Source organism: Magnolia sinica, chromosome 2, assembly GCF_029962835.1.
Source record: "Magnolia sinica isolate HGM2019 chromosome 2, MsV1, whole genome shotgun sequence".
In the NCBI taxonomy this organism is placed as follows: Eukaryota; Viridiplantae; Streptophyta; class Magnoliopsida; order Magnoliales; family Magnoliaceae; genus Magnolia; species Magnolia sinica.
The window spans coordinates 49,168,629-49,183,111 of record NC_080574.1 but is presented as its reverse complement, the minus strand read 5'-3'; the positions used below and the strand labels follow the sequence as shown (position 1 = coordinate 49,183,111).

General features: G+C 37.6%; 1 non-coding gene across 1 annotated transcript; it reads right to left on the bottom strand.

Annotated features, from left to right (window-relative positions):
• Positions 1-210: 210 nt before the first annotated feature.
• On the bottom strand, positions 211-317 carry LOC131238190 (small nucleolar RNA R71). Its single transcript, XR_009167600.1, has one exon. It is a non-coding gene; the product is annotated as a small nucleolar RNA R71 (small nucleolar RNA).
• Positions 318-14,483: the final 14,166 nt, after the last annotated feature.

Below are 14,483 nucleotides of genomic sequence, written 5' to 3'. Positions count from 1 at the left end.
TATCTACACATGAAAGAGTTTGATGAGATCATAGCCACTTTACACTTTCCTAATGTGTCTGAAGATACGATCAGGCTGAAACTCTTTCCTTTCTCCCTAAAAGAAAAGGCTAAGACGTGGTTGTATTCACTACATCCACGGTCTATTGACAGATGAAATAACATGACAAGGGAGTTCATAAAGAAAATTTTCTCATACCATAAAACGAACACCATCAGAATATCGATCATGAACTTTGCTTAAAAGGAAGATGAAACATTCTTTCAATGTTGGGAGCGATTCAAAGATCTTGTCAGTTCATGCCCACAACATGGTTTTAAAACATGCTGCATAACAAGTTTCTTCCATGAAGGATTGACATCTTCCATGAACCAATTCGTCGAGATAATGTGCAATGGGGAATTCATGAATAAAGATGTCAATGATGTGTAGGATTACTTTGACAAACTCGCTGAAACCACACAATCATAGGACATCTCCCTAAGTCCTAGCTCTACTTCTAAGCCTACTTAATCAAAGGAGAAGGGCGGAATATGCCTTTTGAAAGAGGAAGACGATATAAATGCTAAAGTAGCTAATCTCACAAGAAAAATTGAGGCCATGGAACTTGAGAAGGACAAGGCTAAGGAAGTTGTTTGCAGTATTTGTAAGACTCGTATCCTAGACCGTATTATTTCTTAGGCTTCCGCGATCTTCCCGATCAAATTTTGGCAACCTTCGACCTTTATCCGATGTTTGTGCACGATCCTAAGCCGAGTCGTGTCAACCCGAGTCGACTCAGACCGAGACTTATACCCTTGCGACTGTACCGTCGCCGCAGTTCCGATGCCACATGTCGTGCTTCAAGGCGATACCCACGCTAGGAGATATGGGGCCGTGTTCAGTTCGAGGAAAACACCGCGTGTTGCAAAACCCAAGAGAATCTCTACCGAATGTCACATCCATCAATCAATCAATCCCATCAAGTGTCAAGTACATGTCAAGTACACATCACCTCTCACCCTTCCCCAAGCAACTGTTAAAGTCAAAATTTCTTACAAGCCCATATCCCTTCTTACACAATCTACCCCAAAGTCAAAAAGGCTCTTACACCCATCACTCACCACATCCATCACTCCATCACCCATCTCTCTCTCTCTCTCTCTTTACAACCCTCTCTCTCTCATTTTTCAAACCACTTTCCAAGCAAAAAAATCCCATGTCCAATCCTCCCAAGCCCTCCAAGAGAACTTTGTGTGTGGCCCACTTCCTACCCTCTCATCTCCCATCTCAACCATCAAAACTCCATCATTTCCATTGGAATCGAAGCTAAGGAGCAAAGGAAGCCTAGGGAGCAAGAAGGAGACGGTGGGTAATCTTCGATTTCCATTTCTTTATTCTTTTTATGATGTAAGGGCCCACTTATGGTGGGACCCACCTTGATGTAGGCTTTGTATCAAAGAGGGGCCCATAGTGGCGGGCCCCCTCCATCCTCGCCGATGTCTCTCTCTCTCTCTCTCTTTCCCTTTCTCATGTTTTATAGACCCCACTATGATGTATGATCTATGCTGTCCCATCCGCAGGGCCCACCTTGCTAATCGCCTTTGGGTGGGCCTAGATGTAGGAGAAACACAAATATCAGATTGATCCAAATCTGGTGGGCCACGTCCAAGTGGGACCCACCATGATGCTTGTGTTGTATGCACACTGTCTAGCATCCAGGGATGCTGGATGTGTACTGTCAAGTGAAGTGTGGACTGACAGTGGAGGTGTACTGATGGTGGGTGTGCTAGCAATGAAGTGTGAACGGTCAGTGGGGTCCATGGGACCCATCCACGCCGTCCACCCGTTAGATGGGCCATGCCGTGATGCGTGTGGGTCTCCACCGTCCCTGGACGGTGGGACCCACCCCACGCGTGGGGCCCTCCTTGATGCACATATCCACGCCCAGATCCATAGCTAAAGTGGTAGGCTGAGTGAAAGGTACCTCGTTTCAACGCAGAGGTCCTGGCATTGATTGCCTGTGCAAGTGGCTAACTAACAGGGGGGTGTGTGCTGACGGTGGGGTCCATAGGACCCACCCACGTTGTCCATCCATGGGCCACACCATAGGGTGTGTGTTTTATCCAAACCGTCCACCGTCTTTGGACAGTGGGACACACCCCACGTGTGGGGCCCTCTTTGATGCATGTGACTGTCCAGGCCGTCCAAGGGCCTGGACGTCAGCACATATGTATATATATTATGTAGTTTATATTATATATATATATCATATATATATATATATAAGATGGTGGGCCCTACGTGGGACCCACCCCCGTGTGATGTATGTATGTCTAGGACGTCCAGGGCCTGGACGTGGTTGGGGTATTAAATATAATATTATATTATATCAGTATATATAATATAATATATTATATAATTGTATCTTGAATATTATGGTGGGCCCTACGTGGGACCCACCTCTCCCTTTAATGCATAAAGCTATACCATAAAAAATATTATATATATATATATATATATTATATTATATATTTTATAATATACATAAGGGTAGGCTCCACATGAGACCCACCTTTGCCTTCCTAAGGAGCTATAGCTGCAACGTACAACAACTATATGCTGTTATGTACGTCCAGCATGGGACGTGGACCACACCATAATTCATGTGTTGTATCCACCGTCCATCAGGTTGGGAAGGTAGGACCCACCAATAGGAGAACGGGTTGGCTGGAGTACCTCATACCAGCTGCATGGCTGGTGAGTTGAAGTCAACAAGTTCTGTAGCCCCATGATGCATATGTTTATCTACACCGTCCACTATTGGACGGTGGGGCCCATCATGCATGATGAGTGTGTTGTATTCATACCATCTAACCATTTTGAGATATCATTTATGGTATGAGGTAAAGGAGGAGTCAGAATTAAAATTCAAATGGGCCCTACCATCGAAATAGTGGACAGTGACATCCACTGTTCAAACTTCTAAGGGCCATAGTAGTTTCCAATTAAGCTAATAATTGTTTTCATTTCATCTATCTCTATGATAACTTATGAATAGGTCGGATCTCAAAATACATAAGGGTGGGCCCAATTGATTCGTCCCATTTTATTGGCCCATTCGATCCGGTCATGCCTTCGGAGCAATGATGGTTTGACGTTCACATTGTAAGAATAATGTTGGTTAAATGTCCGCATTATAATTCTCTCGAGGGCCCATTGTTAGGCACATACTTGTAGGCTGTTTAGGCCCATCTTCGTTATGAACAGAATCCATCACTATATAACATGTTAGTATAGTTCCATGGTTCATGATCATACGCATCATATGTATGCTTGATATAAGAAGTGATTGATCATAGCATATATCTTTGGACAGATTTTGTATGGGCTCCTGGATAGGCAGTGTTGCCCACATGAGAGTGTGAAACACGAAGGATTGCTGCATGACTGGATAGTTCGATTCATGCATTTCGCATCATGTGACATGATTACTGTACGCCCTAGCAACATCAGGGCCGTAGCCGCCACAGGCGTATCGTGGTTGGCAGGATTGGATACTGAAAATCTTGTTCTATATGGGGTGCTATAGATATCCCTAGGTGAAAGTCCCTAAACCTTTATGGTACCAGGAGGTTGCTCCAACATCTAGACCGAATGGGTGCATGAGCGCTGAGTGCCGATTACCAGAAGATCGCTCTTTCCACTGTGTCGTGGTCGGTTGGAAGGGGGTGCCGCCATAGCTACCCGAGAGGAGGGGGCAAAGCTAAGTTAAGTCTGACCGGCTCGAGGAATGGGTCCGCTATCGACGAGCCAAGTCCGATATTGTCAGGTGGATAGTGAGGTCTTTTTCACTCATCTTGTTGTGCGCAATGGGGCGGTAACCTGGTTGAAGTGTACTAGACCCCGGTTATATTTCAGAGTTTAACTATATTGATATGTGGACTGAGATGAGGAATTGTGTGCTTGAGTTGCATCTCGCATCGCATGCCCTTGGTATGGCCGACATCATTCATGCCTTACATCGCATAGCCTTGGTACGGCTAATGGTATTCATGGATTCATCAACATATTCCGCATTACTCTGATACTGTATAACTGTATTACTACCTTGCACACACACTCTCACCACCCTCTAAGCTTTCTATAAGCTTATGTACGATCGTTGCGTGTAGGTGACGTTGGACCGAGCAGCGCTGAGGCAGGAGTGCATAGCAGATCATCTTGGAGTTTTTTGTCCATTATCAATGTATTTTCCTTTATGCTCATTGTACTTGTAAAGTTTTTAATCATAGTGGAAATGTCATGGAGTTTTTGGTTGTTGTTTGTGGGTTATGCCTTCGGTTATGCTTATTACTAATCAAACTGATGTTGAAAATCCTCCTCGTAGCATCCCAGGATTGAAACCTGGCGAATGGGTGTTGGGGGCCGAGAATGGGGTACTGCGGAGGCTGTCGGCGGATTCGGCGATCGAAAATTTTGTGAGCCTGGTTTCCAAGTTCGGGGCATGACAGTATTTGTTCTTGAAACGTTCATACAACTGAAAATTATCCAACAATACCTACCTTTCAAGAAATATTGAATGAGCAATCAAATGTCGTGAACAACTATCAAAGACCTTTTAGTGGACCCACTTCAAACACATACAATTCCAGTTGGAGAAATCATCCAAACTTCAGTTGGAGGAATGAACAAATTGTTATTCCTCAAGGAATCCCTATCCAATTCTTGAATAAAGGGAAACCTCAAGAGGAATTGGTTCAAAACACCACTCAAATTCAAGAGCTCATCGAGCAAAGTACACTCCAAGTGTTGTAAAACCTTACAAAGGCTATATAAAGGATTGAGTCACGCTTTGCGATTGGGGAACAAAGGACTTTTCCCACCCAACCCCTCCCCAATCCTAAACTGCAATACAAAATTAGTGACCCGAGCTCTTTAAATCAAATGGAACAAGCTATGTCTATTACCACTCTTAGGAGTGGAAAGACAATTGACAAATCTATTCCAATAAGGGCTAAAAATTCTAAGGACCCGGAAGTAGATGAGAATGATAGACTTAGCAATACTTCACATGGGTTGGAACTGGAACCTTAAAGTAAGATGATTACGTCATTCCCCTAATGGTTGATTGCACCAAAACCTCTAGCTAACTCATTAGATATATAGAGGTGTTGAAACAAGTGAAAGTTAACATTCCTCTATTGGATGCCGTGAAACAAATCCCCTCGTACGCCAAATTTTTAAAAGATTTATGTACAACCAAGAGACGACAGACTATTCCACAGAGAATTTTTTTGACAGAAAAAGTGAGCGCCATCCTCAAGCAAGATGTGCCACAAAAATATAAAGATCCCGGTAGCATAACTATCACTTGTATAATTGGGAATCACTAGATAGAGCACGCGCTTCTTGAATTGGGAGTAAGAGTCAATTTGATTCCTTTCTTGGTATACAAAAAATTAGGTCTAAGTAAATTAAAACCCACTTGGACCACATTACAACTTGCTGATCATTCAGTCTGTATACTGAGAGGGATAATCAAGGATGTGTTGGTCCAGGTTGACAAATTCTACTATCCGGTAGATTTTATCATCCCGGATACTCAACCCATTGTAGATATGAGCACTCAGATCCCTGTCATCCTTGGTTGTCCATTCCTAGCCACATCAAATGGCATAATTAATTGTAGGAATAGAGTTATGAGTTTTTCTTTTGGGAATATGACGTTGGAGCTCAATATCTTTTTCAACATGAGGAAATAATCAAAAGATGCAGACGATATCCACGACATTAACATGACCAACTCTTTCATGGAAAATAGAGCAACCCTATCTCCATACTCTGATCCTCTAGAAACATAGTGTGAAGAAACTGATCTCAACTCACTTGTGAACTATACTGAATTAGACAATGATTAGGGGTGGAATGATAATTATGAGTTTACAGCTCAAACTTTCCAGGAATCTATTTCAATTATGGTCCAGGTGAATGATCAAGAGTTACAAGGAATTGTTAACCATAATGATCTACTCCACCCATCTAACATTATTGATTAAAATGTGAAGGATGAGTTCCTTCCAATTGAACTACATGATTCTTTTAAAACGTACTCGGTCCACTCCCCTGATTTAAATGATGATTTGATTAGGGAGATGGACGACTCACTTGAAATGACTCAGGTATTTGAAACTACCCAGCAGAGGCCACCATTTGAACAGTCATCCCTTGATAATACAAAGCCTCTACTGATTAGTATCAAGGAACCGAGTCTTCTCCTTAGATCTTCGCCTACTGATTCTCAATCTGTCTATGCAAGGCAAGGTAAGATGCATCCGGTGACGATTGAGTCTTACCAAGATGAAGAGAAAGAGAGCATGTTTTTCATTATTCTAAAAGAAGAGGAAGGAGTTCTTGGGCATATCACCATAGACCTCAATGTGGAGAACGAGCGCCTCTCAACAGAATCTCTCAACTCTCTGGAAGAATGCTTGGCACACTTTGTAGATTTAAACTATCCCATGATACAGAATATAGTAAATGCCTTGCAAGACAATACCTCGGTAGTTGATACTAACCGAGAAAATCATTATTCTGAAGCCCCTCCTTCCATAGATCCTGAATGTTTACCATGAAAGGAGGGGGAACTAAAAATTGAACCGAAGTCTGAAACTTCAAAATGTGTTAAGACTACACTACCTAATGAGAATTTTTCTGAATTTCACCTACTTATAGTGTCTGATTCATCGTGGTGTACTAGCATTGAAGATTTTTCTGTCACAGGTGAATATTATCCACTTTGGATACCTCAGGGGATTAAAAGAATTTTTTTGATAAGGTTCATAAATTTCTCTAGACATTCATGCTCCAAGGCATCCAAGCCTATTGCAAAAAAGGCTTTTGGATGATCTTGTTGAGAAACCTACTGAGAAATTTATCGAGATACTGGCCGGAGGAGGAACCTGCCGCATGATTAAGTAACCATTCCTTTCTTTCTGGGTTTTGGATATTTTTATTGCTTTCATAAGATTTAAGTAAAGGATAGTTTTCTTTCAATTGGTTTAGTCTTATCGTTAACCCACCTTCACGTTGAGAACCTTGGAATAGCTTAAATTCTCCTTCGTCAGGTACTACCTTTCCATCACTACTCCTTTCTTTCTGTTGTCTCATGTGCATTGCATGCGTATTTCTTTTACATTGAGGACAATGAAAATTTTAAGTTGGGGTGTGGATTAGGTAAACTAATCAGTATTTTTAGTCCTTGAGAAAAAATTTTAAAAATTGAAGTGATAGTTTACATAATTAAGAATGTTTTGAGTATGATGATAAGATAGAGATTTAACTTTGAATTACTGGAGTTTGATCAACTGAGTAAATTATCACTTGAAGTTCTTTAATTTAATTGATTAAGAAGAAGTTTTAATATCGCGTCGATCTAAATCATAAGACACATTCAATCTACATTTTATGAATTATGATAGAATTTCTGATTGTTGGTATGTCATCATTGATAGATGTTGAGAATTAAGTCTAAAGAATTTTATCCACCTTAAAGGATGAAAAGAACCAGTTAAAAAAATAGTGAGATTGACAAAAAGGTCATGTATGGTGAAAAGACTGGAAAAGAATGAAAAGAATTTAAAGTATGAAAAGAATGAATGAAAAGAGACCGTCGATATAAAATAAAAAACTGGATAAAGAAGGAAAAGGGAATAAGTTCAGAATCAGCACTTGATTATTCAAGTAATCCTAAGGTGATGAGCATGGCTAACATTATGAAATAATAATATTTTTATGGAAAGTAAGTTGAAATTCACTAAGCACATTTGGAAAACTTAATATATAAACTTATGCTTTTAATTGATTGATGAAAAACCTCTTTGCTTAATTGCTCATTTGATTCGGCTTTATTTTTTTAATTTTTCACTCTCGGTTCTTTGGATTATACTCATTCATACTTGTTTTCACAAAAGATTATTTTCTGAAAGAGCTTTAAACATTGAGAATTGAGAATTACTTCATGCATGTTTTGCTCAGAACTAGCAAAATACTAGTTGGGGAGTATGTTGAGTGTCAAATATTGCATATTCTCTCCTATTTATATCTTGATTTTATGAACATGATGATTCTTAAAGGTATATTTTATACATGTTTGTGTTGCAAGGTGAATATGAGAGCTTTGAATGTAAAGAATGCTAAAAGCATGGATTTGATACTCAAGAATTACCTAGGTAAAAGATGGATCTTACGAGGCCAAGATTGAAGAATTCACATGCCAAAGATCCAAGGAAATCAAGTAAGGAATGAAGAAAATCGAAGATTTGAAGTGAAGAAAAGGAATACTCTTGAAGCTCGACTAGCCCAAGCTCTACTTCGACTAGCCCAATCTCTAGCTCGACTAGCCTAAGCTCTGCGTCAACTAGCCCAAGCTTTGCTGTGACTAGCCCAAGTTCTGCTTCGACTAGCCCTAAACACTTCGACTCGAACTCCGACAACATTATCTTTCAAATTCGTGTGACCTTCGACCAGTCGAAGATTCCACTCGACTAGTCAAAGGTGACCTTCGACTAGTCAAAGATCACCCTCAACTAGTTGAAGGTTACGCAGATTTTATGCAGACTGCATAAATTTGAAGCGATTTCCAGACTTTTCTAACTAGGTGCGAAATTTGAAGTTCCCCAACTATAAATTGGAGTTCTTAGGATGCTCCAAAGTATCTTCTAGGGTTTAAGGAGTGGAGCAAAAGGATGGAGAGCCCTCGCCAAGTGTTTTCTTCTTCTTCCTTAATCTTTTTTTATGCTTTCCTTAAGAGTTCTTAGTTCAATCATGTCTATGGTTAATTAAACCTCTTAGCTAGGGCTAAGAGGTGAAGCTTGTAATGTGATTAAGATATTTACTTTTCTTTGATTCTTGTTTATGTTGAACTTCATTGATTTTTAGTTTGATTTTAAGGAATATTTTCAGTTTTCTATGGTTTGTTGTGACTCAAATTACAATAGACGCTGCGATAGCTTTGAATATCTTCTTTTCCTATTTTGAGATTATGCGATTAGTAAATCCTATTGTTCATCATTGTCTCCTAGGCATGGTAGGGTGATGGAATCCCTTCCAATCCTCACAACCCTCATCCATTGAGAATTAGGTCAATGAAAGTTCATATTTGATTTAATTGCTATATTTTCCAATTGGATAGGATAGGAATCCAATTCTAATTATGTTACTTAAATCAAGTAAAGTAGCATCTTAATAGTTACAAGTGGATCCTTGGCACCCTAGTTCCCATCTTTAAATTCACAAGTTTCAATCTACAATATTCATAATTATTTCTTTTATTTCAGATTTCTAATTTAGATCTTCTTCTAGTTTTAGTTCTAGTTACTTTCAAAAACGTACGAGAATAGTCCCAGTGGATTCGACCTTGGTCTCACCAAGATTATTAATACATCGCGACCCTACACTTGGGGTTATGAATATAACTTCATCAAAATTCCTAACACTAAAAAATCCCTTTGACTAAAGAACTAAAAATAAGAATATGTTGTAAGTGACACGAGACTAAAACCCATTATACTAAGAATTACATATGTTTAAGAACTTAATACATGAGAACATCAATAAGGGTCTCTTGAAGTTTCCTGAAAAGGAAGAAAAGGGTGTTGATCGGGATCAATTCCCATCGACAACCCCAAAGCCCCATCGATCAAGGCGACCAGTTATGCATTCTTCTTAGAGATTTTTAGAAAAAAAGGTATGCAACACTTAGCGTCAAGTGATCAGGCCACCCCCATCAACTACTCATGATGCTGAAATTGCACGGTTATCTAATATGATACCATGATGCAGAAGCTTAGGAGCTTATAATTATGACTTAGTCCTAGAGGGAGGTGAATTGGACCAATCGAAATTATTTACCAATTAACGAAATTTACACCACAATGTGAAATAGGTCCAAGACCATAGACTATAAAAGATTCAATTATATGTGTAAAGTAGACTATAGTGTGAGATAACTATATTTAGTGTGTGCAATAAATTAAGCACATAGCATGCAATCTATTCATGCATCCATATGAAATAAACAAATAAAATCATAAGTATAAATAAAAGATCATACACAATTGACAATCGTAAACACAGTGATATATAATGGTGAGGCTAAATCCCTGCTCCACTATTGGATGACGAACTCAAACTTGAGTTTTCTGGATTTCATTATCTCACTTAGTTTTCAATAGATTCACCAATAACCTTTATAATCCTCCTCGAGGACCCACGTACACACCCATTGGTTGCTCACACAGAGACTACATGTTTACACTTGTCGGTGGCTCACAGAGAGACACTCACAAGGTTTTATATAGATTCACCAGTAACTTCAGAAACTAACATGGACACACCCGTTGATGGCTCACATAGAGACTTAATTAAGTTTGAGTTGTGAACTCTATACTCAAATTTGCATAAGAATTGAGTATACAATAGACTCTTAAATAAACTCTTACTAGTTTGGATGAGCCACTTGCCAGTGCTTGTCTTGATATGCTCGATTAATCTTGATACTTCTCTTTAGCTCTCACAATCTTAAAGTTGATCTTCTTCAGTTCCAATGATCATTAACCTTACAATGATCTTCCTATGAGGATGCCAAGGTGATGAGAGAGTGGGATGGGGTAGAATCTTGTATATAACTAATGAGATAGTTGGTTCCAATTGGGGATTCACATAGTGCATTTTAAGGCTATTCGACTAAGGATATACCTATATTATTAAGTTTAGCCTCTATAGAATGTAACGAAATATGCTCATCTTCAAGGTGAGCTTGTAATGCTCATGTAGAGTGATAAATCACTAGGAGAATGACGTGAATACCTTGGATTAGATCCTAAATGATAAATAAAAGAGTTATGTGCACGGGGCTTTTAAAACCATAAAAAATCATCATCTTTGCAAAGGTTCGAGTCCACATTTTATAAGAAAAACTCGTCAATGGTTATATAACGGCTAACTATCGATTTTATTGATAGCTCTGTCAATTCTATCAACTCAAATTGACATTGTTGATTAGACCCTTGATTTGATCGACGGTACTCTGATTTACGCAATTTGGTCACTGGACAATTTTAACCACTCATGATCGGATCGATAGGATATGTGACTCGATCAACTCAAATCGACAGATCTAACGATTCGATCAATAAAGATCCGATTTATAAAGTTTTACATGTTTAGCTATTAAAAGCTCTGAACCTCTAAAAGCCTAGCTATACTTGATCATATTTGACTCTTTAGCTTAGGATGATAAAGAAAATATTTTCCTTTTAAGTGTATCATATAGGGGAAGGTTGTTTTGGAACTAAATGGGACTAAGGCTAGGTTCACCAAGGCACTTCAATTTACATGTGTTTTCAAGCCTTGATACTGCAAGTATTCAATGTCTTTGTCTTCTAATGGGGCTCTGTGAGTGTTTTTATGTTTAACACACATGGATTGTCAAATTTCATAAGATAAAAGTGCTTCAAGGTCAGATCACAAGTATTAAATCTCAACTACCCTGCATGCCTAAAGATCAACTTAAGATCGGCTTATGATCAACTCAAGATCGGCACATCTTCACAAGAAGTCGATGCTCAAATTTAAGACAAAATCAAGTCAAAGTTCAAGACAAGTTGTCTCATATATTTGTTAAAACACAGGTGATATAACTCTAGAAAGACCTTAGGTTTAGGTACTTTAAAAAATTCATTAACTTCAGTTTTAATAAGTGCTTTTTCTATGGAATTCGGCCAGCCTAACTTCTGGTTCGACCACCCTAACTTCCTCGACCAACCTAACTTCAAACCCAAGTAAAATAACAAATTCTGTTGAAAATTTGGCTTGCCTAAATTTTGGTTCGGCTAGCCTAAGCTTGAAATTCAGCTAGATCGAGTAGTTTGAGTCAAATTCTAGCAATGCAAACTTTTGATTTTTACGTGAATTCAGTCAGCCGAATTTTAGATAGATCTTATCCCGCGCGATCCGATAGTCGTTGGAATGAATCGGGTGGAATCTGGCTAGCCGAAGCTAGTCTTAAGCTAGCCGAATTTCTAACCTCTTGACCTATAAATTGAAGCTTTTTCTCATTGTAAAGAACAATGATAATTTACTATAATCATTCTGCAAGAGAAAGAAAAGCTCAAGTCCTCAGCAAGCTATCTGTGTGGTATTTATAATTTAATTTATAACTTATTCAATTCCTTTTTCTCAAGACCATTTTAATATTATTATGAGAGAGTAATCTATACTCTTCTTTAAGATCTAAAGAGAATTGAATCAAGTAGCATTTGGGTTTTTCATTTATAAAATCTATAGAACCCTTTACTTTTTGTCTGATTGAACACTATATGATTTACGTTTAAGAAAGAAGTTCTTTTACTACAAGCTTTTACCACGTCTTCAAATCTCCATTTGAAGAGAAGTACTTTATTTTACTGTATTTCATTTTAAGTTTGTCTGAGATAGCTTGTGGATATATCAGTGGGGTTTTATTTGTGATAGCCCATCAAAATCACAAAAGGGGTTTTTATTATGATAGCCCGTGAAAATCACAAGGAACTGTATTAAGTTATTAAGGTAAACCCGTGAAAACCTTATTATAGTGAAAACTAAAATCATGAGGGTAATAATTTTGAGAGTGGAGTAATTGTGGTTGTTTTAATCATCGAACCACTATAACTCCTTGTGCCTTATGGTGAATGCTTTAATCTTTTGGTAATTGATGTTATTTATTATTTCATTCTTTATGGTAAATGTTGCAATTCTGTTATATTCTCTTACTAGTTTGAAAGATTAATTTTAAAGACATTTGTGAAATAAGATTGTCCTGCCTAATATTTTAAGTGAAGGTTGTCTTACGAATCATTTAGAATCAAGGTTTCAATACTCAGGTGATTGAGATTTTTGTATTCTTTACATATTCCGCATTTATTTTAATTATTTGACATTGTCCTATTCACCCTCCTTTAGGATATCGCTGGCTCTCCTTTTCAAGTGGTATCAGAGAGGGTTGCTCTTTTTATTTTTGGATTTACCTCCTTGAGCTAGATCCAGAGCTATAAGTGTCGAATTTCGAAAGCTTATCCATTACCAGGCCATCTCCCTTTGATGGCTCTAATTATTCATATTGGAAAGGCAGATGAGGATCTTCCTCAAATGCATTGATGAAAGTGTATGACAAGCCACTGTGAGTAAATGGATCCCTCATATGATGGAAGTAGTATCCGATGATAGAACCATATCAATGAAAGAAATCGCATATACTTTTTGGACTACTGTTCAGAAAAGTGAAAGCAATGCGAATGCAAAGGCCTTAAATGTAATAACTTGTGCTCTATCACTAGATGATTTCAAAAGAATCATTTCATACAATACAACTAAATAAGCATGGGATATTCTTGAAGTGACACATTAAGGGACTAACATTGTAAAAAAATCTAAGATCCAAATCCTCATAACCAAATTTGAGAAAATTCGTATGGAAGAAAATGAATCTTTTATGGACTTCTATACAAAATGAAATGATATAGTAAATTCCATGTGGGGTCTTGGAGATAGAATCCCTAAAAGCAAGGTTTGCACAAAAATACTATGATCTCTTCCTGATAGGTTTAATTATAAAGTTGGTGTTATACAGGGATTAAAGGATACAGATACCATGAAGGATTAGGAGATAGTTGGTCTCTTCAAACTTAAGAGCTGAATTTTAAAGCTCTTAAAATCAAGTCGATTGCTCTTAAATCTTCTAAATCCAATTCAAAGGAATCTAATGTAAATTTTGATTTTGAAGAAAACGAAGATGATATGGCTATGTTAGCAAAGAAATTTTATATAATTTTAAAAAATAAGAAAAGAACAGATTTTCAAAAACCATTTTATAAAAGAAAAGAAAATTCAAATTTAAAATTTTAAAAATCTAAAACAAAAGACAACCAATGTTTTAATTGTTTTGAATATGAGCATTTAGCTTCTAAATATCCAAAAAAGGATAAATCTAGAAGAAAAGGTATGATAGCTACTTGGGATGAATCATCAGAGTCTGAAACTAATTTTAAAATCGATGAATCTGACCTGGAAAATACAAATGATTTGAAAGCCTTTATGACTATAGCTAGAATCACTTCTTCAGATAATTATGATATGCCTAATTATGAAACTCTAAGAAGTGACTCTGAAAATGAAGACAATTTTCAAGATACATATGATGTCCTATACAGATAAAGTTGCAAGATTGTGGCTAAATTAAAATTTGAAAAAAATTTTATGCTAAACTACAATTAGAACTTGAAAAAGCTGTTTTAGAAAAATCTCATTTTTTCAATTATTTTGAAAAGATTAAGTTAGATTTGAGTTTTAAGATTTTTGAGTTGCAAAAACTTAAAACTGAAAATGAGGAATTAAAACTTGAAGTTTCCTCCCTTTAGAGTTCAAATGACACTTGGAAATATACCCTTGGTGACCAAAAACTTGAA